At 34.4% G+C, this 26155-nt stretch overlaps 1 protein-coding gene across 9 annotated transcripts in view; it reads right to left on the bottom strand.

The window, feature by feature from the left end:
* The window catches only part of Fer (FER tyrosine kinase), a 396280-nt gene that overhangs the window by 48277 nt on the left and 321848 nt on the right, over positions 1-26155 (bottom strand). The window lies entirely within an intron of this gene.

Below are 26155 nucleotides of genomic sequence, written 5' to 3'. Positions count from 1 at the left end.
AGTTGGATGGACAAAATAAAAAATACAATAGTTGATAGTTACAGGTGTTAGGAAAAATAGAGGGTATGCACACAGCATAAGGGAGGTTGGTAGACTATTTTAATGAGTAGGCAGACAAAACCTCTGAGGAGTCATGTTTGATCAGAGGAGGAGACCTTTGAATTCTCAGCTGCAGTTAGGCCGATAGAATGACCCGAGATAAAATATAAAGTTAAAGAAAAATTTATTCACACTGGACACTTGTTAGAGCTCTGCTTTGCACCAAATGTTGTTATCTTTTTTAAGCTCCTACCCATGGGCTGATTAGACAATTGATCTTCTCAGTTGGCAAGAAGACAAGTAAATTTATGTGTCCATAGTCAAGCACTTTATTGCATACAATAAGCACTTTTCTTTGTTCCCTGTAAGTGGATTTGGCAATAGTAGCACAGCATCTTATCCTCTAATATAACTCTTCCCTATTCTCCAAAGACTGCTGTAAATGCTGACTCTGACTGTCCAAGCTCCTTAATGGAATGACAGAGCTGCTAGCATTTTTCATTGGCCCTGAACTCCTTCTTAATGAAACAGGAACATATCACTCAACATAGATGGGTTCCTACCTAAATTAGAGTAGCCAGAAGTGAAGCAAGGTTGCTGCTTTTGTCATAAAATAATCATATCCCATCTTCAGTGACAGGACAAAGAAAACAAAGACATGTTTGTCACTAGCTGGCTATCAATCTTCCTAAGATTGAAAAGCTAAAATTTTTAGGCTCCCTCAGTATCTGCTACTATAGTATAATCTACAATTCTAATACTCTGTATTTCTTTGCATTTTTTAATACAAAACAATTTCACAGAAGAGGCCATGAATGAAGTGTAAAGGAATCAGAAGTAAAATAGGCAGTTGTTACTGAGAGGCCTGCTGCTCCCTATCTTTCTGTTCTTTGGTCTGCCCTCCCTTCTTTTGTTGGCTGGATTTGCCATCTGATGCCTTGGGCTGAATCTTCCTTCACATTCCCCCAGACCATAACAAAGTGTAAACTGTTTTGTAATTCTTTCAAGAGAAGGTTAATTGTTACTTGTTTTGGATCCCTGGCATCAAGCAGAGAGTCTGTTACATAGCAGTTGCTTAACAAAAATGCTCTATAAAGCAAGCCATTTAAAAAATTTCCTCAAGCTTCGTTCTTGCAATTTTAACTTTAAAAATAAGTGTTACAGTCCCTAAAATACTCTCCCTTCTATAAAAACTTCCCAGGTTGGAACCTGATTTTTTGTGTAATTCCCACACATGCTATTGGGCTCACCATTTAAACAATTCACTCATCTTTGTCATTTGTATAAAAAACATTAGCAAAGGGGACTCAGGGTCAGATTGTTAGAATCAAGCCAAGAAGTGGAACTGAGGTTTCAAATGCTCTAATGTTGACAACTCCCTTATTTTTAATATTTTTGCAAAAAGAGCAATTCATGGCAAAAAAAGAAACAAACATTTTATATTTGCAAAATATGATATCTTTTTAAGGCATAGTGGTGCACACTTGTAATCCCAGAGGCTTGGGAGGCTAAGGCAGAAGGATCGTAAGTTCAAAGCTAGCATAAGTTCACAGCAACTAAGCAAGCCCTAAGCAACTTAGTGAGACCCTATCCAAAAATAGAATATAAAAAGAGCTGGGGATGTGGCCCAGTGGTTAAGCGCCACTAGGGGTTCAATCTCTGGTGAAAAAAAAAAATCTGTTTACTTATGGAAAAGGTCCTCTCTAGTACCATGTAGAATTCTTCATATTAGCTATGCAAAATAAGCGGGGCCACGGTTTATGCCTTCTGAAGATGTTGACCTGGTTAAGACTCCATTAAGTCTTATTCTTGAATACAAACCTTTCTATCTGCTCATACTAGTTTCTAGTTCCTAAAAACTTTCTAAATCTCTGGAACATGACATCCTCGAGAAATGTGAAAGACAAGCTATCATGTCAGCCTTCCTAATGGACCCAGGCTCTTTGTAAGCTACAGGGCAATAATGACTTATAAGGAGACTGTTCTTTCACATGCATGAATGATAAAGAATTTCTATGTCTACCATAAAACAATCCCTTCCTCTCCTATTTATTGTAATTTAAACATACTCCATCCTATTATCAGATGACTAGTAAGCAAAGTACTTTCAGTACATTACTTAGTGACATAAGATATAAGATAGAAAGTTTTAAATCATTAGCAGCAGTTTTAAAGGAAAATGCATTTGAAGTCCAGGATTTTCATAAGTTGCATCATCAAACCCATCAAATCATTTTAAAGATTTTAGTATTTATTATTGTTTCCCTCCTCAAAAATCATTAATAGCTTTCTGGTGAAGATTTTGAAGAGTCATACTGTCTAGCTGCATATGTCTTTCATAATACTATCCAATTTTCTTCACTCTCAGTAAAAGTAACACTGGTCATACTCTTATAAATGATAACCAATTATCTTCCACAGAATTTGGATTAAAACATTTGGCCAAATAAAATACAAGAAGAACTAGCATTACGAATGATGGCATGCTTAGATGTCCAGTTCAAGATGCCAATAATGGTGCTTCAGAAAGGCCATATTTTATGTTACTTCTTTATCTGTATTTATGTAATTATCCACTTCTTTATCTGTATTTATGTAATGAAAAGAGGCATGTGATTTTAGTTTATTATTGGTAAAATTCTGTTCTACTTCAACTCATTCTTGTACAGTTAAAGCTTTATTTGAAGCATTAAGAACCACTAAAAAATGCATTACTTTTATGTACTATGCATATGGCTTTTTTGTGTGCATAGAATAAAATATAGACTTAATATGCTAGTTACAAAAAACAAACACTTTCTTCATCTACTGTAATATTTCACATTATATAGGGTAGTGTTATTTTGCTTACCATGCACTAAATGCATTTGCAATATTATTTTATTTTTTTTAACTGGGGGAGGGAGAGCCAGACAAAAGTGTTTGGGCCTTTATTTCTGATCTGATTCAATTAGACACTCAAGCAGCCAGCTAGTAATTGATAGGAGTATTCTCTCTTTAATTCAATTTTTGTATTGCAATTTATATAGCACTGTGTAGATCCTGTCAGTGGCTGCCCATCTTCCTAACTGATACTTACTTCATCCATTGTAAAACTGAGGAGTTTTCGATCGATTGTTATTCCCAGGTCAATTCATCAAAACACTAAGCTTCCGAGTATGTCAGCAAAATGTGTGCTCCCACAATAACACATCACATCCAGAAGAAAACTGGGGATTTGCTTTCGTAACAAGGCATATAGTTTTTATGCTGACTACCCATAAAACCTCTAAATCTTATTGGAGGTGGAAGAAGGTGAAATGAAAACCAGTTCTGACACTGGAAAATGAAGTAACAGTCAAACTGTATTTCCTTTAAAATGCTCACTTGGTAATGTTCAATAAGAACAGTTTTCCTCTCTTAGCAGGTTATGGAGAATAAGAGAGGCCCTGTCCTTTACTGGTTAAGGGACTCCAGTTTAGGGCTGGAAGTCTTCTGCAAGATTGGGAACAAGATAGATTCAGGAAGGAATCTATAGGAGGCAAAGAAGACATTTTGATAGAAAAAATAAAAAAACCTGAGGCTTATCTACATCTCCCTTGCATTTATCTGGCCCCCTGCACTCAAGTTTCTTTCAATGGCCCTCCTCCTTTCTACTCCTGAATGCTGCACTGACCTCATTCACTTCTCTTCACTCTGCTTAGACAATCTCATTCCTTCTCACGGCTTCAGGGATCACACAGGCATCAGTGGATCCCATTTTTATATCTACTACTCCAATATTTCAGCTGAATTCTTTTAGATTTCTCTTCCTGGATGTTCTAACAAGCATCTTAAAGTCTATCAGTCAAAATAAAAAGAAAAAAAAAAGGCTTCTAATATTTCCTGCACCCATAAAGCCTGCTCCAGACCCTGTCAGTTTATGGATTGCTGTGGGTCCCCTACCTATGTTAGAAATCTACCTTCAGTACTTTGACACTTCCCTTTCCTTTACTGTGTCTTATCAATAATTTATATTTATCTACCTCTGAAAAATGCCCTTGTTTGACCATTCAATCCTACCTTGGCACTCAAAATGCACCTGTTATAGTTCGGGCCTTTATCATCTCTTTCTAGGACAAACACAATGATCTCCTAAGCTTCTCAGAGAGGGTAAATGACTTTGTAGCCTCCAATGTGTGAAACAACAGAAGGAAACTCAGGAGCAGCTGACTGCTTACCAAAATAGAGTGGTAAGAACTAGAGAAATGAAGAATTTTTGAAGCAGCAATACTGCTTTAAACCAGAAAAACAGAAGTCTAGGGGGAGAGTAATGGAGTCCAAAGCTTTTAGATGACACTAAGTGCTTACTGAATTTTTCCTTTGTAATATAAAATTTTAATTGATAAAGACTGAATATATTCAAGGTCTTGATATACATATATACTGTGCAGTGATCATCACATTCAAATTAATTAACACATATATCACCTCCCATACTGTACCTTAGATCCCCAGAACTTTTAAAAATTACAACTGAAGTTGTACCCTTTGGCCAATATATCCCCACTTCCCTCCCCCTGGATATCTTCTAACATCTTTTTACTACTTTAACAATGCCTGCTGTGCAAAATATGTAATTAATAATGAGTAATATGAATTGCAAAACATCCTTAAGACCTCCAAGTGTACCATGAGTAATTTAAATAAAGGAAGCATTTTTCTTTTTATTGAATAGAAAGATGGAGTAATTGCTCCTGTTTCCCCTCCTTCCCTGTCCTCTACTGCTTTGTTTCTGCCCCACATATGACGTACTCTCCTACAATCTCTGAAGCAGGAGTTCTTCCAGTTCCAACATGACAGAAAGAATGTAGGGAACTGGGAAGACTGAACCAAGGCATTAGTCAGGGACTAGGGCCAAGGGTAGGCCCAGTCAGTCTTGGGAGGGAAACCACATACAATATCCATAGCAACTTAAATTGGGCCACTGACTAATGGGTTGCGACTAAATCTATAAGGAAGAGATTCGAAAAAGCCCCTAGAAACTTCAAGCTCCCTTGCATGGAGTGGGACTGGAAAAAAAAAAAAAAAAATCAATCCTGTTTCCAGGAACATACCTTTAAATCTGAGTTACTTATTTGGGACAGACCTTAAAACTGGTAGGATGGTTGGAATGCAGTCATAACAACATATTATTTAAAAATAACTTTTAGGCTGGAACATTTCCAAATAAATTCTATGAAGCCAGAACTAATATTGTTAAAATACTCATACCAAACCCAGATAAAGACACATCAAGGAAAGAAAACTATAGACAAATGTCCGTAAATGAATGTAGATGCAAAAATCCTTAATATTATTGCATTGTATTTTACAACATATTAAGAAAATTGTACACCATGACAAAGTTGGTTTTATTCGAGAGATGCAAGGATAGTTTAACATATGCAAATCAATGAAGTAATCCATTACATAAATAGAATTAAGGACAAAAATCATTTAGTTATCTCAATAGATGCAGAGAAAGCCTTTGACAAAATTCAACACTCATTCATGATAAAAACACCAAAGAAACTAGAGATAGTAGAAACTATCTAAACATCACGAGGTCTATCTGTGAAAAACCCAAAGCCAATGTCACACTAAATGGAGGAAAACTGAAAGCATTTCCTTTAAAATCTGGGATAAGACAAGGATGTCTACTCTTACCACTCTTATTTAATATAGTGCCAGAAATATTATTTGAAGGAATTAGGCAGAGAAGGAAATAAAGGGAATAAAAATAGAAAAGGAAAAGTTGGTTACTATTTGCAGATGATATGATCCTACACTTAAAAGATTAAAAAAACCACCAAAAACTGCTAGAGCTAATAAACAAATTCAATAAAGTAACCAACCTACAAAAATCAATAATCCTATAAATCAATAATAAATCTGTTGAGAAAGAAACCAGGAAAACAATTCCATCCACAATAGTTTCAAAACAAACAAAAATAGCCTAGAAATAAATCTAACCAAGGAAGCATGAGATTTCTACAATGAAAACTATAGAACATTAAAGAAATAAACTAAAACAAGAAGATGGAAAGACCTCCCATGCTTATTGATAAGCAGAACTAATATTGTTAAAATGGTCATACTACTACCAAAGCAACATACAGATTCAGTACAGCCCCCATCAAAATATCAATGATATACTGCACAGAATTAGAAAAAAAAAAACAGTCCTAAATTGATATGAAAGAATAAAAGAGCCAGAATACTCAAAGTAATTTTAAGCCAAAAAAGCAATGCTGGAGGCATTACAATATCTAACTTCAAATTATACTACAAGGCTATGCTAACAAAAACTGAATGGTACTGGCATAAAAACAGAAACATAGACCAATGGTACAGAACCGAAGATGCAGAGACAAACCTACACATCTATAGTTATCTGATCCTTGGCACCTTGACAAACTTGCCAAAAAGGTCTGGAGAAAAGACAGCCCTTTTAACAAATGGTGCAGGGAAAACTATTTATGTTCAAGAATGAAACTAGACCCTTTTCTTTCACCCCGCATGAAAACGTCAATTCAAAATGGATCAAAGACCTATGCAACTCCTAGAAGAAAATGTAGGGTGAACACTCAAGCATTAGAGGCACAGGCAACAACTTTTGAGAAAGGACCCCTAAAGCTCAAGAAATAATGGCAAGGGTTAATAAATGGGATGGCATCAAATAAAAAAGCTCTGCACAGCAATGGAAATAATAATGTGAAGAGAGAACTTACAAAATGGGAGAAAAATCTTTGCTAGCTACTCTTTAAACAGAGGATTAACATCTAGAATATATAAAGAACTAAAAAATACACAAAAATCCCACCTCAATAAATATATAGGTAAATGAATTAAACAGACACTTCTAGGAAAAAATATAATAAAATATATGAAAAAATGCTCAACATCATCAGCAATTAGGGAAATGCAAATCAAAACTATGCTGAGATTTTATCTTACACAGTCAGAATGACAATCATCAAGAATACGAACAACAACAAAGCTGGAGAGGATGTGGAGAAAAAAGAACACTTTCATACTGTTGACGGGATTGTAAATTAATACAAGTACTATGGAAACCAGTATGGGGGTTCCTCAAAAGACTAGGCATGGACCCACTTGTTGTATCACTCCTTGGTGTTTATTCTAAAGAATTAAAGCCAGTATACTATACCAATACATATACACCCATGATCATAGCAGCACAATTCACAACAGCCAATGTGTATGAGACCATGAACAGATGAATGGATAAAGAAAATGTGGTCTATACATACAATGGAGTTTTATTCAGCCATAAGGAAAAATGTCATTATGTCATTTACAGAAAAATGGACAGAACTTGAGATCTTTAGGCTAAGCAGAATAAGCCAAACTCAGAAGCAACTTGTTTTATGTGTGGAAGATAGGAAAAAAAGAAAAAGAAAGGTGGGGGTGATCACATGAAAAGCAAAGAGACATTAGTAGGATAGTGGAAAGGGTTTATACAGTGGGAGGAAGAAGTACTAGGGAGTGGTATTGGTCAAATTATATTATTATATTGTATGCATGCACTAATATGAAACAACAAATCTTAATGTTATGTACAAGTGCAATGCAGCAACTAGAAATGTGGAGAAAAAAATTCCAAAAAATCAGCCCAAAAAATAACTTTTAATAAATTAAATAAAAACTTTAGGATTGTAAAACTGCTCCTCTTGATATGACATTTTACCCACTTAATTTTGACAAATAAAACACACTGATTTTGATTTGAATTTGTTACCTTTGATTTTATTTTAAAAAACTTTACATTTGGGTGCTGGGGATAAGGTTCAGTTGATAGAGTGCTTGCCTTGCACAAACAAGGCTCCAGGTTGGATCCCTAGCGCACACACACACACACACAAACACAAACTATAACATTTGATTATCTGGGAATTTGGGATATGTTATTGTTCTCTGTTGAGACTAAGTTACAAAATACTACATAGTAAGAAAATTTTAGTATTCGAGGTATTTTATTATAGGAACATAGTGATATATTTTTCATATTCATACACTTTCATGCTTATGTTTCATAATAAAATGAACATAGGAAATATTATTTAACCCTTTCAAATGAGATAAATGAGGTACACATGAACTGATTTTTTTTAAATAGAAAAAATATAATAACTGAAAAATAACTCTTAAAACTCTTTATAACTACTCAGTATTATTGACTGATTTTTTTTTAGTTGTTGATAGACCTTTATTTATATGCAGTGCTGAGACCTGAACCCAGTGTTTCACCCATGCCAGGCAAGTGCACTAATGCTGAGCCATAGCCCCATCCCCTTGACCAATTTATTCATTCATTCATTCATTCATTTTTTCAACAGTGTCTCATTTCATTTCCCAGGCTGACCTTGAATTTGAGATACTTCCCAAGTGACTGGGATTACAAGCATGCACTACCATACCTACTAACAATTCAGTTATTAATCAGAGGTAAAAATAACTTCAGTGATTGAAATACTCGTCTTTAAAAGCAAAGTCCAGAGTTGAAATATATTTTTAAGAATGACTGTTTATGAGGTATATTAGATGCAACCTTTACACTAAATTTTATTAAGAGCATAAGAGTGCTGGAAATGACAGACAGTAAAGAGAAGTTAATTGACAGATGGGAAACATGTAGAGTTTAGTTTAGTTACATAAATATGGATCTAGGGAACAATCAGAGAAAATACAAATTGCACTGATTGTCCTTAACAAGATCTTGCTTCAATTTTTCAAGTAGCCTAAGATAATGTGAGCTTCCTGTTTTTTTTTTGTTTTTTTTTTTAACTACAGAGACGTACTAGTAACTGTTTAAGAGCTTTCTTATTATGCAGTATCAGATAAAACTGCTCCTATTTAAATCTATGAATAAACAAATATTTTTTAAAATAAACTGACTATTCTGTTAAATTTTCTAGTAAACCACCCAAACACCAAATTACAAATATTTTGAAATAATTCTGGAAATAGAATAATTTTGGCTGTGACTTCACTTGCATTTACTGTTGCTGCTGGGTGAATTTTAATAGTTAAGATGAAACTTTTCTGTGGTTCTGTGAATCACATTATCAATTTTTTGGCATTGTTTGCATATCTTCACAATAATGCTTTTGTCTTCTAACAGGAGCATTCTATGAAATGAAGGTGAGGAAACTGACCTTCATGTAAAGTTAATTGCAAATTTATCATTTTTTGGTGTGTACTTTATCAAACTACAGAACCTTTCCCCAATAATACACTGATATTTCCTTTCCAATAAAACAGTTACAGTACAAAAGAATTCCAACTTCAATACTGTCGATATCTTAGGCAATGACTGGTCTAAGACAGAAACCGTTTTAGAGATGTCCTATGAGTGCTCTGGCTAATCAGCAATGGGCTTCCCACCCTACAACATCTCTCTTTGCTCAACGACAGCCCTTCTCTTGGCCACCATCTACCATCCATTCCTGGTTTGATCTTTGTTTCAGTTCCCTACTAGGAGGAGCCAAGAGTTTATCCTTAATTGGGATGAGAAGGGATCTGACAGAACCCTTTCACTAAGTACAACCATCTGGGCTATATTCTTAGTTGTCATTTCTGTTTTTCAATAGCCCACTCCCTCCCTAGCTCCAAACCCCACCTAGAGACATTTACAGCCATTCCTGGTAGACTAACGGAGGCCTCTGGGATAGCCATGTCAACCTGAATTAGACTTAATGGATTCCTGTGTCCTCAGATACTGGCATTACATTTTGGCCTGATGACCTCTTATCTGGGGACTTAGCTTTTTCACTGTCAAAGGAGCTTACTTCCATTTTCTTGACTCTGCTTATTTCCAGCTTACTCTTCTACCATCCTGACCTCATAGCAGAGCCTGCTGAGGTTAAGAACAGAAGTATGAATTTCACTAGAAAGACCATAAGGCAGAAATTTTTGTTTTGTTCATGGATTTATCCCAAGCTCCCAGAATAGCTATTGCCACAAGGCAAACATGCAACAGATTAAATGAATAAAAAACAACAGCCTTACCGAGATAGCAACTTATCGATATTTATTTTAGTTGCCCATTTTCAAAAAATCTCTGTTTTATCTCTCCTATGGCAAAGCAAAACAAAACAAAAAAACAAAAACCTGAGAAGACACAGCCCTTAATACCAGATGTGGCATTTGGCTTAATATCAGTCTCCTATTTTGATTTTTGGTAATTTGGTAATTTTTGAGTTTCTGAAAATGTCTACTTAGTTGACAATAGCATGTTTGGTTATTTCTTCAGAGAAGACTTAATAATGTTAAGGATAATAATTATTGCATATTTGCCATGGACACATACTTCAGGGCATTTATCTCAGAAGACTCTTGACACAACTGTATGCAGTTGGTAATACATTGAGGACTAGAGGATGCTGGACAAGTAGCAAAGCCTGAATTTGAACTGGGTTTGTTTAATAACAAAGGTATCCTAATTTATATGTCTGGCTACTCTTAATAAGCAGTATGCTTGATGTTAACATGGCACAGCAATGATTCCCAAGCATTTGACTAAAATAAAAGTATTACCTAAGAGTACATCAAAAAACAAATTTAGATTATTTCCAGCTCTTAGCAACTAACATCAGATAGTAGTAACTGAATAGCCATTATATGCCTAACAAACTAAAAGCATTTACTAGCATTATTTATAACACCATTTATGTGAGGAAAGATATTTCACAAACCCCCCACAAATAAACACATCATTGAGCTCATCTTTCCATTGGAAAGATATTTAATTCCATGATGTAAATTTATAAAAACTTATGTTCTATAATTTGGATGAAGATAGTTTAAGGAAAATATAGTAAATGATATCACTATTGCTAAAGTTCACTATATGATTAATGCTGACCAACTTCTATCTCCACTGAGGATCAGAGGAAAAATCTTATGTTTCAGCAAGAGATTATTAAGATTGACAGAAAGAAGTCTGTAGGTATAAAATTTATTCAACACAGGACAAGGTTACATTAAATAAGGTTGCTGAATCTCTAACCCTTAGAGAGCTTTACAAAGAAAACCAGCAGTCAGCCATTTTGGATGGTTTCAGCTAAAGCACAGAAAAATGAAGAGTCAAGGTCTTCAATTTCTATTGTTATATGTGATATAATTCTATAAAGTTGATCTTGTGAGATTTAATATGTAATATCTCAAAACTTTGATTTACTAGAAAAATGTTCTTTAGAGTTAAAATTTCTTCTTCTCCCTTAACTTCCTTCCAACAAACATACTGACCATCTACTATGTTAGGGAAACATATATTGACCATCTATTACATTAGGAATGTAAAGCTGAATAAAATATGGTTACTATCTTGAGGAGCACAGTTTAATACATAAGATAGGTATATAAGTGAAAACATTAAGATTTAGTTTATCAGATATATTTCAAACACTTCCCCCCAATTTTCTAGGTTGCCATTTAGTAGTGATTGGTTGATTGTTATGTTGTAGAAGTACATAGCAGTAAAATAAAAGGCAGAGTCTTGACAATTCAAGGAGGTCTTGATGATATTACGATATGTAGAGGATTTTTACTATACTATGTTAGGATAAAAAAGAACAAGTAAAAAAACTTATATAAATATGGAAGATTTTAGAAGACTTAAGAATATTAAGGCACATATTGTGACATTAAATTTTAAAATTGAAAAATAATATATAAAAACTATTACAATCACAGCACACTAGCAACTATTAATACATTAAAATTTTTCATCTGGAATTTGTTTTGTTATGACATGTGAGTGATCAACTTTACTCCTCTGCATCCCCTATCCTATCACTGATAGTTAGCTAATTGTTCTATATCACTTATAATAGTTCTCATTTACATAAAATACTACTTCTACTGTATTCTAAATTTTTATCTACATGCTAGTCTGTTTCTTGATATTTTAGTTCCAATATATTTGCATATATTTATTGCTTTAATTAATTTTATAAAATATTTAAACACTTTTTTTGTTTAAACATGTTATCAGGAAAGTTATTCTTCATCCTCTTTGCTTTACAATGTTTCCTTTATTTTTGTGGAGTCATTTTGTAAAGTGTGGAAACCAAAACTTCATTTGGATTTTCATAAAAAAATATATTAAATGTGTGCTCTGCATATTAAAATTATAATCCACTGTAATTTGCATGATAAAAGTACATTGGCACCCACATACTCTAGACACTTTTATCCTCGATTAATCTATGTGTATAGCTAAATATTACTGTGGTCATTTTAATACTTAAAATCTCCATTCCACACCAATCCTAATTGCATTTTCCTTGGTTTTCATTAAGTAATTCCCAAATATGAATTAGAAAATCATCACAATACTAATGAGACCAAGGGCAGTCTAAAAATCACATATTCACAATATACACTTTTAATATCAATACCTTATTTAGATGATTCATTTTATATCCCCCAAACTGACAATTTGAAGTAGTCATAGATAATAATATGCCTAAATTCATGATTACATGCAAAAATGTACTTTGAAGATCTAGTCCCTTAATACTATTTCATTAAGAAATTATTCACAGTATTTCTCTCACAAAAAATATTTTGTGTATTTCAGAAAGGTATGATGAAGATTTGTATGATCAATAATTGGGTGGTAAAGGAGAGGATGAAGAAAAAAGTGTGTCCCCTGTCCATGCTAGGATAAATTTAACCTTGAACACTGCAATTGGTCAGCCACTTATGTACTCTACACATCAATTTAGATGCTAAATCAGAGGTTTATAAAACATTTCTAATTTACAGTTTTCAATAAATCTGTGAAAAGTTAACACAGAAATGAAGCAGTAATATAAACAAACAAAAGAAGAGAAAATGGTTGGTCTGCATAAACAGTGTTATTTCTTCCTGCCAGCAATGACCCTTCATGACATACTGACATATAAAGTAATTAACAATTCATAGCAACAAATGCATGAACAATCTGCTTGTTTTACAGCCACCTAACACTAGTATTTATTCAGTATTCTCAAGGAAAAAGTAACAATTGACTGGTACTATGCATGAATTATTTTGGTATCTGTTCCTTCAGCATATAATGGTCCCTAAAGCACAGTGGAGGCTTATATATGCTATGAATGATGAATGACTCAAACATGGAATTATTAGCTTATGTATACTACAAGTAAAGATCAAATGCCAAAAATGATTACAAGAGAAAAAATACAAGAATATATAGTTTCATTATTATATGAACAATTATAATTATTAACATATGCATTGATTTCAGGGGCCTGCTTATGAAACTATAAGTATTTACTGCATCCCTAGTAAATGTAAAAATTAAGTTTGGACATAAAAACATAAGGGATATTGTTGCTTTTTATGACTCAGAATATAGTTCATTAGCAATATCTTTCTAAAAATAATATTTAAAAATAAAAATGCAAATAGTTGAAGAATGCTTTGTATGAATTAACATCAATAATTTATTCATATTTTAGGAATATATAGCACACAAACATACCCTCAACTCTTCTTTATATATTTGAAATAAATAGTTTAATTAATTTATACTTATCTCTATTGAATGATAATACAAAAATCTAAGTCTAAAAATGTAAGTCCTTATTTTCCAAAAAATGATTCTACATTGAAAGGTAATCCATGATTAGATGAAAGTGCATATAATCAATGCCAATAAATATTTTAAACATTGGGAAAAAATAATCTTAGAACACAAGGACACAGTAGTTAGTAATAGGTTTCTGTGTGTTAAAAGATGGATTTCCTGAAAGACTAAGAAGTCATCAGAGTTGACTAGCTGGTAAACCCCCAGTGAGCTTTCAAACAGAGCCTGTAAACTTGTTCTCTTCAATCTTCCCATCAATAACTTCTTCAATACTTAACAAAATGTAGGTTCCTGGTAAGTCTTTCCTGACCTGGCTGTATATAGCTTTCCCTGGCCCTCTTCAAACAATTTATTCTCACCACTGCACCTTGCTTGTTTCCATTACATTGTTTGTCATAATTAATGAATGCTTATTTGTTTCCTTGGCTTCTTTAAACCTCCTCCTCTGATTACAAGCTATGTAAAGATAAGAGCCATACAGTCAGTACATCTCAGTACAATGCTGGTCACAAAATAAACAGTTCAAGAAGTTTTTGTTAAATGAAAGAAAGGAGAGAAGGTCTAAAAAGATTTGTCTTTGTTCACTGTTATGTTCACACCTATGAGAGAGGATACAGGTAATATATTTTTATTCATTAATAAATATCTTTATAGAGATTGGAAAATTACTAATAAATATAATTTACAAAAATGTCCTGGTATCCACACTTGGGTTTTAATGGGAATGGCCCCCAAATCAAGATCTAAGATTCCCTTTCTTCAAAGCAACTCATGTATAGTGGCTCTGTATATAATGGATAAGAATAAGTAAGAAGAAAGTAAGAGTCAGGGATTATTGCTCCTGTTGTTCCAGTCCTTCCAAAAGAAAGAAAAGGTACACTCCTTAAAGATACACTGAGCATGGAAACTGTGGGGTTCTCATCTCCATGCACACATAAAATGGTACACAGGCAACTAGACGAACAGGTACAAGGGAAGAAGATAATAAATGCCCTTGGGTTTAGGCAGCTACCCCAGACCACAATATAATTGTATAAAGATATTTTTATGTATTTTAAAGATAACTACAATTATTTCCAAGCACATAACTACAAGTTATCCAAATAGAATCCAATAAAGACCAAGGAGTCTGACCAAAAGTATCATTTGTAGAACTGAGGCAACTACTGGCTGCAATGGAAAAGAAAAAATAGCTGGATAGATAAGGTATAAGCATTAAGAAATGAATGAGCCATCCCCTCATGTAGCTGTAACAGTCATCACTGTTTTATCCTTTCTGACAAGTCAGGAGAACAAGGAGTCCTCATGAAGTCAGGGAATGCTAAAAAGAATTTCCAGTTTAGGAACAAAGAACAAATGACTTGAAAATGCTTTTACTCTAACATTCCTACCTCTCAAGTAACAGTCTTTCGTGAAGTGATGTGCAGTATAAAACACTTGGGAGTATCAGATTTTTAGGAGAAGTAAATGAAGTGGGGGGAAAAATACAAACTTTGGTTATTTTAACATTTCAGAACTACTACCACTACTACTACCACCACCACCACCACCACCACCTCACATTTATGGAGTGATTATTATGGAGGGATTAAAATGTTCTAGGTACTATGCTAACCACATTTGTTTAATTGTCACCATATTCTATAAGTGCTATTATTATCTTGATTTTATATGCTAAGATTTGAGGTGAGGAGGAAATGGTCTGAGGTTATGTTATTAAAAATATCTAAGTGCAGCTGGCATGGTGGTGCATGCCTGTAATCCCAGCAACTCTGGAGGCTGAGGCAGGAGGATAGCTGAATTCAAACTCAGACTTAACAACTTAGCAAGGCCCTAAGCAACTTGGCAAGACCCTGTCTCTAATAAAATATTTTTTAAAAAAGGATGGGGATGTGGCTCGGTGGTTAAGCACCCCTGGGTTTAATCACTGGTAAAACAAACAAATAAATATAAATCTAAGTGCAATAGGAGGAAACAATGACTTTACTCAGATGTTCATATGGTCTTTGAATATAATGCACCTCTAAGAAAAATTTAGTAAACTTATTTACATAAAATAATTTATATAAGCTGATAAATGCTTACTGTACAATTTTCAGTGATTATTACTTTGTGGTTATATAATTATCCAGATAATGACTAACAATACATTTGAATCCACTATATTAGGTAAAGAGTTCAGATATATATGAGAGGAAAGTACAGATACAATTATCAATCTTTAATTCCTGGCACGTTAGGATCTTGAGACAAGTTCAGTGAAAGAAAAAATAATTAGTTGCTTTAAGATTTTCTCTACTTTGCATCAACTTCTATCTTACAAGGAACGATCATATTTCTAACCTTATATTTCCTATTAAATGCTCTTATCCTTTAAGGCCTTAAGTAATAGATTCAGACTCAGTTTTGAGAACACAGTTAAGGCTGCTGTCCAAAGAGAGCAAAGAAAACCATTAAATGTTTTTTTCCTAATAACGGACAAGGGACAAGAGCATCTGTCATTAAGAGGTGTTAGAGATGGTGAGCATTTTTTCGTGTATTTCTTGATTGATTGTATATCCTCTTCTGAGAAGTGTCTGTTCCGGTCCTTGGCCCATTTGTTGATTGGGTTATTTGTATTTTTGTTGTTTAACTTTTTGAGTTCTTTGTATATTCTAGAGATTAAAGCTCTATGTGATGTGTGAGGCATTTGCAGGGAAATGGATGGCATTAGAGCAGATTATGCTAAGTGAAGTTAGCCAATCCAAAAAAAACCAAATGCCTGAATGTCTTCTCTGATATAAGGGAGGTGACTCAAAATGGGGTAGGGAGGAAGAGCATGAGAAGAAAATTATCTCTAGATAGGGAAGAGAGGTGGAAGGGAAAGGGAGGGAGAATGGGAATTGCACGAAAGATGAAAGGAGACCCTCATCGTTATACAGATTACATGTATGACAATGTGAGAAAAAAAAAAGAAGTGTGGCACATTAGACTGGGTGGAAAGAAGTGAGGGGAGGGGAGGGGAGGGAAGGGGAGGGAAGGGGAGGGGAGGGGAGGGGGGATAGGAAGAACAGCAGAATAAAATAGACCAAAAAAAAAAAAAAGGAGGTGTTAGGTTTCAAAGAACAGCAGATGCCTGAGGACACAGGAAAGGAGGAGGACTCACAAAGTGATCTGGAGAAATTTACACAGGGGTTTAAAGAAAAAAAAAAATTTCTCTGAATAGAAAAATATTGACAACAATTTCCCACTGCATTTCGATTCTCAAACCCTTCAAATGGAGTATGCCAACATGGGTAAAGGAAACTGCCAGGCACCTAGGGTTTTTATCCTTTAAATGTTTCTTGCCTTATTAATGCTAACATAAGCTCACAAGTATAACCAGATATGGACTATGATGTTTAATAAACAGGCTAAAATGTTCTCTAGCTAAAAGGAGCACTTATGAAAATGTAAATTCATCTAGGGCACTGGTCTTAGAATTAAATTTGAGTCAAATGATTACTTTTAGTTTGAAAAGCCAATGTGAATATAATGCTAGTAAGTATAAGAATTATGGCAGTCTAGTTGGGGATATTAGAATAAATATATATGTCCCCAAAAGAGTTCATAATACTATGATTATCTATTTTTATTTTAATCAATTACCTTCTAGGTCTGATCCTATATAATTAAAGTAATATTTATTGGTACAGTTCACAATTTACACATTATTATTTACATTATGCCACTTATTAATAAACATTTGGTAGATATCTTCTTATGAAAAATCCTTTACTAAATGACTATGAGGTAGTTCTTTTATCAAACTTCATAATTTAAGGAAGTCATCAGAATAATATACAGCTAACTATAAAAAAAACTTTCGGCATTTAAAATGGTATACCCAGGAACCTCATTTTATGTAAGAGTGACATGGGTTTACCATAAAATGGTAGATATATACCACAATGTCCATACAGTTTCCAAGAACTTGATATTTTATACAGGGTTACAAATACATTATTTTGTGAGACATTTTTGACACACAGAATTATACACAATCTAACCCATGGAATTATGTGTAATCTCATTTACTATTTAGAAATGGACTCAATATTTAATGGTAATGAGCATAAAATGCTTCTGGTTTGCTATTCTAGAATGTAATCCTGGAGGGGAAAAAAAGAACTTTTCTGAATTGTAACAATATAAGCATAATGGAGTTATGCTACAACTGAGGAAGAATCAGTTATGTCAAAAAGTTCTTTAAAATAAAGGTAAAAATTAATCCCACAGGAAAGATGAAATGGAAAGTTAAATTGTCTCACCATAGGTTCCCTTCAAGAGTGCTGACATTTATGACAGAGAGTACCATACTCTTTTACCATAAACAGAGATTCCATTCATCTTTTGTTCACTGGTCTTTTTTTAAAAAAGAGTATAATCACATACAGATTTTTTAAATTCATTTTAATTCATTCACTTTAGTCTCGACTCTGAACTGCTGAATCATTTTTCATACAAGAAGTAGAAAATAACATTATGCTTAAAAATGCCATTCATCTCCATTCAAACTACGTGTTTTTCTTTATTTACAAAGAGTGACATCCCAAAGGCAAAATGCAATTCAAGTGTTTTATGTGAAAGAAGACAGGCTGCTTCAGTAATAATTATCTTGAAATATGGTGACAGCCTACAATCATGGACATCAGTGCAACAGAATGTAAATATCCATTTGTTTCTCAGAATAAGATGAAATAGCAACTTTTTAAACAAATAACTTGATGCAGATTTGGTTTAATTCATCAGGTATGTTTTAGAACTAGACAACTGATTCATTTCTTAACATTTAGGATGACAAACACACTGTCAAATTATACTTCCAAATGGAAGGAAAGCAATCTATAGACATGGTTATTTTGTTTTTGATCATCTGACAGTATATTTTCTTCAAAAGAGAAAGGAGAAAATCCATGAGGCAACAGAAGCAGTCAAGCCATTTAAATCAATGCTATAGATAAAATAATTCCATTATAACTGATATCTGGAATCAGTAGCATTACATTTCTTGTCAACATCTCTCTTAGCAAAAATACTTTCATAGGTTTCCATCTCCCTAGTGTAGGGTAAGTATTTCTGGAAGTGTGTCGACCTCTTCAGGACACAGTTACACCTAGGCTGAGGTAACTCAAGGGAGCATAGGCCCCACAGACACCAACTTGCTCTTTAATTTGATCTGTTGAAAGTTATGTTTCCCCATCCAAACCTCTTTTTGGTTTCTCATCATTTTTCATGTTATACTCTGGTTGAACAAATATATCTCGTGTCTGCATTTATATGAAAATCCTCCCGAAGAGTTTGTTTAATCCATTATAAAATTTTCTATCAAAACCAAGAGTAGGCTAAGCACAAAATTGACCAACATGAGCTTTTGAAAGGAAGGAGGGGGATAAGAAGGAAGATTTACATACTTTTGTAAGGTATGTTTATACATCTTAAAAAGCATCTAACTACAAAAGAATAAAAATATCACAAACCATGAAAAAAAAAAAAAATCAATGGAAGCTAAAAATTCAGCTCTGCCCACTCCCCCCAAAAAGGAATTTCATATGGGGGAGGGAACCCCACAAAATCTGTCTGGTAGAATACGAACTTGAAGCTTCCTGATAGAAATATCTAAAAATAATGAACTATTTTGATAATTTTAAGTTGAATAACCTAAGAAAACTATTATATCTAATCTCAAAAATCTCATAGATGAAGTAATAATTTGCTAATATGCCACTTACTTTGTTACACTCATGCAAGTCCTTTTCCACTTATAACTACTTGGGACGGTTAATAGGTATAGTGGTATTACGAAAAACATTTTATTTAAAATAGGATCCGAGAAACTTCGAAGTTATCTTCACCTACCATAGCCAAACTATTAATAAATCATGTTGATTCTACCAATTAAATAATCTTTATTTTTCATTTCTTTTCCATGTCTGTCTTTCAGGCTTTTAAAATATTTTGCCTCCATGGTATTTTGTGCTTAAAATTTTTCACAATAAATGTTAAAAAACTTAAGATCTTCATTAACAATGATAATCATTTAATAACCCTTACGTTAGGGCCTGAAAAAAACTTAAATATTCTGCAACATCTCTTATGATAGTTAAGCATTAAAGCAAACTCATGATTAGCAACAAATATCTCCTGGTTTGTCTACTGAGACTTGAGAAAGAATAGAGGAGGGATAGAAGAAAGAAGAGATGGAGTAAAAGAGGGAGAGAGGAAGAAAACAATCTGTACACTCAAATAGCTAACAGTGTAATGCAGAAGTAAGATGTTCATTTAGGGTATGTAAATTGATTTGAAATGTCTCCTGAAGATTCATATGGTAAAGGCTTGGTCCCAAGTGTGGAACTACTCAGAAGTGGGTGAACCTGTAAGAGGTGGGGCTAAAGGGAGAGTTTAGGTTATTGGGGGCATGCCCTTAAAGGACATTTTGGGGACCCCCATCCTTGTCCTTCCAGCAGCAAAGAGGTGAGCAGCTTTGCTCTACCATGCACTTCCCATCATAATGTGTTGCTTTGCCACAGGCTCAAAAGCAAAGGCACCAATCGATAGTGGACTGAAACCTCTGTGAGCCAAAATAAAACTTTACTCTTTATAAGTTAATTAGCTCAGATGTTTTGCTATAATAACAGAAAGCTGACTAATACAGAAGATAAATATAGATAACAGGGAAGGAGGGGAAATTGGTGGCAGGGAGTAGGATTTGATCATGGTCTTGATGGAAAATTAGTGATATAAAGGTGGAGAATAGGGACTTTTTTAATGTTTTAGTTCTCTTTCAAAAAATTTAGTTTTATGTCTTCATTTAGAGAAAAACATGGCCAGCAAAACATGGTCCACAAGCCAAAGCTGGCCCACTTTATTTTCTGGTAAATAAAGTTTTACTGGAACATAACCATGTTCCATTATTTACAAAGTTTTACTGGAACATAACCATGTTCCATTATTTACAGGTTTTTGATGGCAGTTTCATTGCTCTACAATGGCAGAGTTAAGTGGCTATGATGGAGACCATATGACCTTGAAAGCCTAAAATGTCTAATAGCTGGCCCTGAAGAAAAAACTTCTAGAGTGAAGGTTCATCTATTTTTGTCTACTTCACCAATTATCCTTAAAATCCTGCATAATTATAGATATCTTAAAAATAATTTTATATTAGCATATAAAAATGAGGGAAAAAAGTAAAATTTACCTTAAGGTCTTTATTAAATACTATCCTATCAATGTTTACTTCTGTCTACTCAATTATATAACACTGCAAATATTTGAGAAGTGCTATATGCAAAAATCAGTCATTGAGAGGTATTGGGAACCTTAAAAGAAAGAACTTAATATTAACCTTAGTTCTTTGTATGTCATGATCACCATTTGCATTTATAGTGAGTTACCAAAGATGTAGCTTATGAGTGGAATGAATTAATCTTATGACATGTCTTTGTGTATTAGAGGAAAGGACATTAATGAGTGGGTAAGAAATCAGAATTCATCACTGACTATATACAAATCATTGTGTGGACAAAACTTTAATTCTAAGAATGTCACTTTAATACTGCCTATCACTACCACATTCATTTTGAAAGCACAAGGCCAATATTACCTTAGAAAAGCCATTCTAATAGTTCTGATATTTTTTTCTCTGATATTGTATTTTGTTATCTATTCCTATTTGCATGGTCTGTCTCTTGTATATTAAAGACTGTAACATTAGATCATATTTTAAATATATATTATTTGGGGCAAATAATGATATATGGTAAGAAAAGTAAATTTTCCTTATCAAAAAGTAACCCTTTGAAAAGGTTAAGCACAATTCATATTATAAAAAACTAAGATTCCTCAACATTTAATCAATATATAATTTTTAAATGCATAATTATACAGTTGTACTATGTGCCAGCACTGTGCTAAGCAATGGGGATAGGATTTCAAAATAAAATGTTTCCACTCTTCAAGAGGTTCTAAGCTTGTGTATATATGCATGTACATATGAAGCAACAATATTTAGACACCTTCAAAAGAACTCAGTAGCTCAGTTTCAAATAAAATATTTAAGCATATATGTGTTGCCCCAAGAGTTGAAAAGATAATTTCTTCAATATATACTGTTTGAAAATAGTTCTCAGATGTTTTTGTTTCATAATATAAAAAAGGTTTCTCAAACATCCTATGATAATTGTTATGGTTTAGATATGGGTTATCTCCCAAAGCTTGTGTGACATAATGTAAGAAAATTTAGAGGTAAAATGACTGGGTTATGAGACCCTTAACCTAATCAGTGCTTTAATCCACTTGAATGGATTAACTGGGTGGTGACTGGTAGGTAGAGTATTGCCTGGAAGAGCTGGGTCATTTGGGGTATAAATTTTATAAACAGAGCTTAGTCTCTCTCTGTACTGAGCTGCTTTCCTCTGCTTTAGCCTCTTACCATGGTGTAACCTCACCTTGGGCCCAGGGCTATGGAGTCAGTCATCTATGGTCTGAACCTCTGAAACCATGAGCTCCCAAATAAACTTTTTTCTCTTTAAAATTTTCTTATCAGGTCTTTTGGTCACAGCAGTGAAAATCTGACTAAAACACTTTCTAATCCCCTGTTTCTTAGTGTTAAGGAGAAAAAAATATTTAAGTAGGTATTTATAATCCACACCTTTTCTATATCATTTCCTACTTAATTGAGAATTCCTCATATTCTCAAATCTAGGACAAATCTAGGTGAGCAGGAGAAAACTAGTTCTCACTCCAGCAAAGACCTCTAAGTCCTTCTCATATTAGTAACTCTGCAATTGATTATGAAGATGCAGTATATATACTGGCATCTTATCAAGCTAGTTCTAGATTCAGTAGTGAGGGGAATCTATTAGAGAGAGAGAGAGTGTGTATGTATTTTATTTGTTTTTATATATGTGACAGTAGAGTATATTTTGAAATATTATACATTAAGTATGACTTATTAAATTCTGTTCTTGTGGTTAAACATGATGTGAAGATCTCTTTTCAAAATCTAGGGGATTCTAGTCATGACTGATTTTGCATTGTCAAAGACTATAGGACAGACAGATGACTAAGGAAAGATGAACAGATGAATCAAATAATTATGGATATCTACGAAAATGTGGAAGGTTTCATTTAACTGAGAGGGTCAATGTATCTGATCCATCAGGTCAGAAAACAGCCCTTTGCTCTTCTCAGGAGAATACAGAAGTACAATAAATAGGATATAAGAACATGCACTACTGAGAATTACAGGGACACTTCTACTCTGCCAGAAATCCTTTTAAAGCAATAGTCAAATGTTTCACAAGATGAGTTCAATTAAGCTAAAATGAAAATTTAATAAAGATTGGAAAAAAAGCTAATTTCTTTCTCTTCTCATAAGAAAAATCAGCAGGTGCAGAAAAGTCAGGTAGAATTTCTGACCATTGTAATTTTGTCTTCTAAGTAAATAAAGTCCTACAAATGGAAATATAAGAGTGAATACTATGCATCAAAAAGCTCTGTGCAGAATGATCTCTCCCTGTACCTACTGGGGAGCAGGAGCCAGGAAAGGCCCACAAAGTTGGTCATCATTGGTTGCCAGTAGCAAGACTGACCTCAGCTCCACTATGGTCAACAAGGTACAACTCTGCAGTAGACATATAGAGACCACATTCTTGATATGATGTCCATCTGCTTTAATCCTATCCAAATACTGATTTTTTACTAGCACCTTTTGTAGACCGTTTATTTCTTCTTCAGTCTTTACTTTCTTTCCATATTCTAATATGCCTTGCTGTCCAATGTTGTCTTTCTGTACAACTAGATAACAATTAAAAGTTATTATAATCTGAACTTCGTATTCGTTTTCTCAAAGGCCTTTTATATCTCTTAATTTGACCTTACAACCACTGACTGAAAGGTAGGTATCATCGATCCTCTTACAAGATGGGGGTTGGAAAAAGCCTTTGGATATTAAGATGTGTGTGAGTGATTTTTGCCTTTAAACTTTTTTGTCATGGGGGGGGGAGTTCCAAGATGGCAGATCAGAGAAGGTTGCTTTTCTGGCTGCGCTGTGGTATAAAAGCAAGAAAGCAGACGGGCAGCTTCTCAGGTGGGTGAACAAAAAGAGAGAGAGAGAGAGAAAGAGAGAGAGAGAGAGAGAGAGAGAGAGAGTGAGAGTGAGAGTGTGTGTGTGTGTGTGTGTGTGTGTGTTTGTGTGTGTGTGTGTGTGTTTAGGGGTACTTTACTGGAATTTAATCTGTACATTCAAAGCAGATGTGGGACTCAGAAGGTTGGATATAATAAGGAAGGAATTCCCTGTGTCACAGCTGCTGCTGGAGGCACCAGTCAGACCAGTCCCTCTGTGAGCAAAGTGAAGGCACAAGGGAATTAAAGGAACTTGCCTTTTTAGGAGGGCTGAGGCTTGTCTGGTACAAAGAGTTAGAGATCAAAGACACTGCCTGACTAAACTGAAAGGCATACTGCACAATATCCTTGTGTGGGAAAGAAGTCACCATTTCTCCAGGCTGTGTGCAGAGGACAGAGGAAGGAACCATTTTGCAGCCACAGTGCAGGAGTCAACACCTGAGAGACATGATTCCTGGCAAACTGAAGTTTGACCTGAAATACAGGTCTGTATTTGCAAACCCACACTGCATGACATACAGTGTGCCTAAGTGACCATGAAAAAAATCAAATGTGAAGAGAGGTTTATACAGGGAACTACTGGTCATGGAAACCCATCTGGCTCTCCTCCCAGCCCCCAACCTGGCCACTTCCAGGACCAGCTCTGGGAGAGAGACATCTGCCTGGGAATTTGAAAGGGTGGGGGATGGAAAGTTTGAGTTTGTAGACTGAACTGTAGTTTGAGACCAGAAAATGTAGGTTCTGCAAGTGACATAGTGGATTAAGAAATGGCTCCTTAATCACAAGTGGAACCCAGGGGAGATCCCTGGGGTACAGTCTTCCAGAGTGGATCAGCGATTGCTGGGCCCTGGAAGTGTGCTGATTTAAAGTCTCACACCAATTAGCATTTAGCAAAGAACCTGAAGCCCACCTAAGACTAACACTAACCCCCTACTCCAGGAGTTCTGCCTATGAGATTATCTCTCACCCTAGCAATGCCATCTAACTCTGCTGAAAAGGAAAGCTGAAAATCTTTTGAACTCTAGCAGACACAGTTCTTTAACTTTTCATCAAGATTTTTTTTTCCTTTTCTGTTCTCATTGTGACCTGAATGGTTCATGGACATCTATACATATTCATATTTCTGGTTTTTTTTCCCATCATTTCTAGCATTTCTGAAGCCAGTTATTTTTCATGGATCAGTATTTTTAAGGGCTAGATATTTGGTATGTTTGAAAAAATAAAAGAATATAAAACAAAACAAAGTTTTACTTCATATTTTTTCCTCACTTATCTGTTTCCCTTGATTTTGTTTTTCCTCTGCTAAAAAGCATTCTCTATTGTTCTCTCACTCTTCCCTTAATCTTTTATTTCTAAATTCCCTCCTCCTCTCTCATAACCAGTCCACTATTCAAAATTGTAAACCCTTTTATAAACTTAACTGTTTTAACAGTGGGCAATACTGATCATATAATTTCTGTTTATTGTGACAATTACCATTGTAGATGTGACAGCAGGAACTATTTGGTTTAATGCTGTATATTGTTTGCATTTGTTGTTATTAGTTGTCTTTCCCTAAATGGTAGGATACTGGAAACCTTCAGGGAAACTATATTCCACAGGGTAGAAACTCTACTATCTCAGATCCTTACTGCTAGATGGGTAGACACACCAATAACAACAAAAGAACAAATCACCCCAAACAGACCAAGATACCTCAATAACAGAATCCAATGCCAACTCAGTGGAAGAAGTGACAGAGAAGTAACTTAGAATGTACATAGTCAAACTGATCTGCAAGGTAAAGGATGACATAAGGAGTGAAATCAGAGAAAATACAGGAAGTGAAAGATCATTTCAATAAAGAGAAGAGATTCTGGAAAAAAAAAGTCAAGTAGAAATCCTCAAAATTAAGCAACCAATAAGCCACATTAAAAATTCAGTGGAAAGCATTAAATGGAACCACCATTTGACCCAGTTATCCTACTCCTCGGTTCATACCCAAAAGACTTAAAATCAGCATACTACAGTAATGCAGCCACATCAGTGTTTATAGCAGATCGATTCACAAGAGCTAAACTACAAAAACAACCTAGGTGTTCAATAGATGAATGGATAAAAAAAATGTGGTATATATACTCAATAGAATATTACTTAGCTTTAAAGAAGAGTGAAATTATGGCATTTGCAGTTGGAGAATATCATGCTAAGAGAAATAAGCCAAAGGCTGAATGTTTTCTCTAATATGTGGATAATAATTCACAATAAGGCAGGGGATACTAGAGAAGAATAGTGTTACCTTAGATTAGGTGGAGGGAAATGATGGGAAGGGAGAGGAGGGAATGTGGGATCAGAAAAGATAATAGAATGAAA

This window comes from Ictidomys tridecemlineatus, chromosome 1 (assembly GCF_052094955.1).
Source record: "Ictidomys tridecemlineatus isolate mIctTri1 chromosome 1, mIctTri1.hap1, whole genome shotgun sequence".
Classification (NCBI taxonomy): domain Eukaryota; kingdom Metazoa; phylum Chordata; class Mammalia; order Rodentia; family Sciuridae; genus Ictidomys; species Ictidomys tridecemlineatus.
This window is presented reverse-complemented; position numbering and strand designations above follow the sequence as displayed.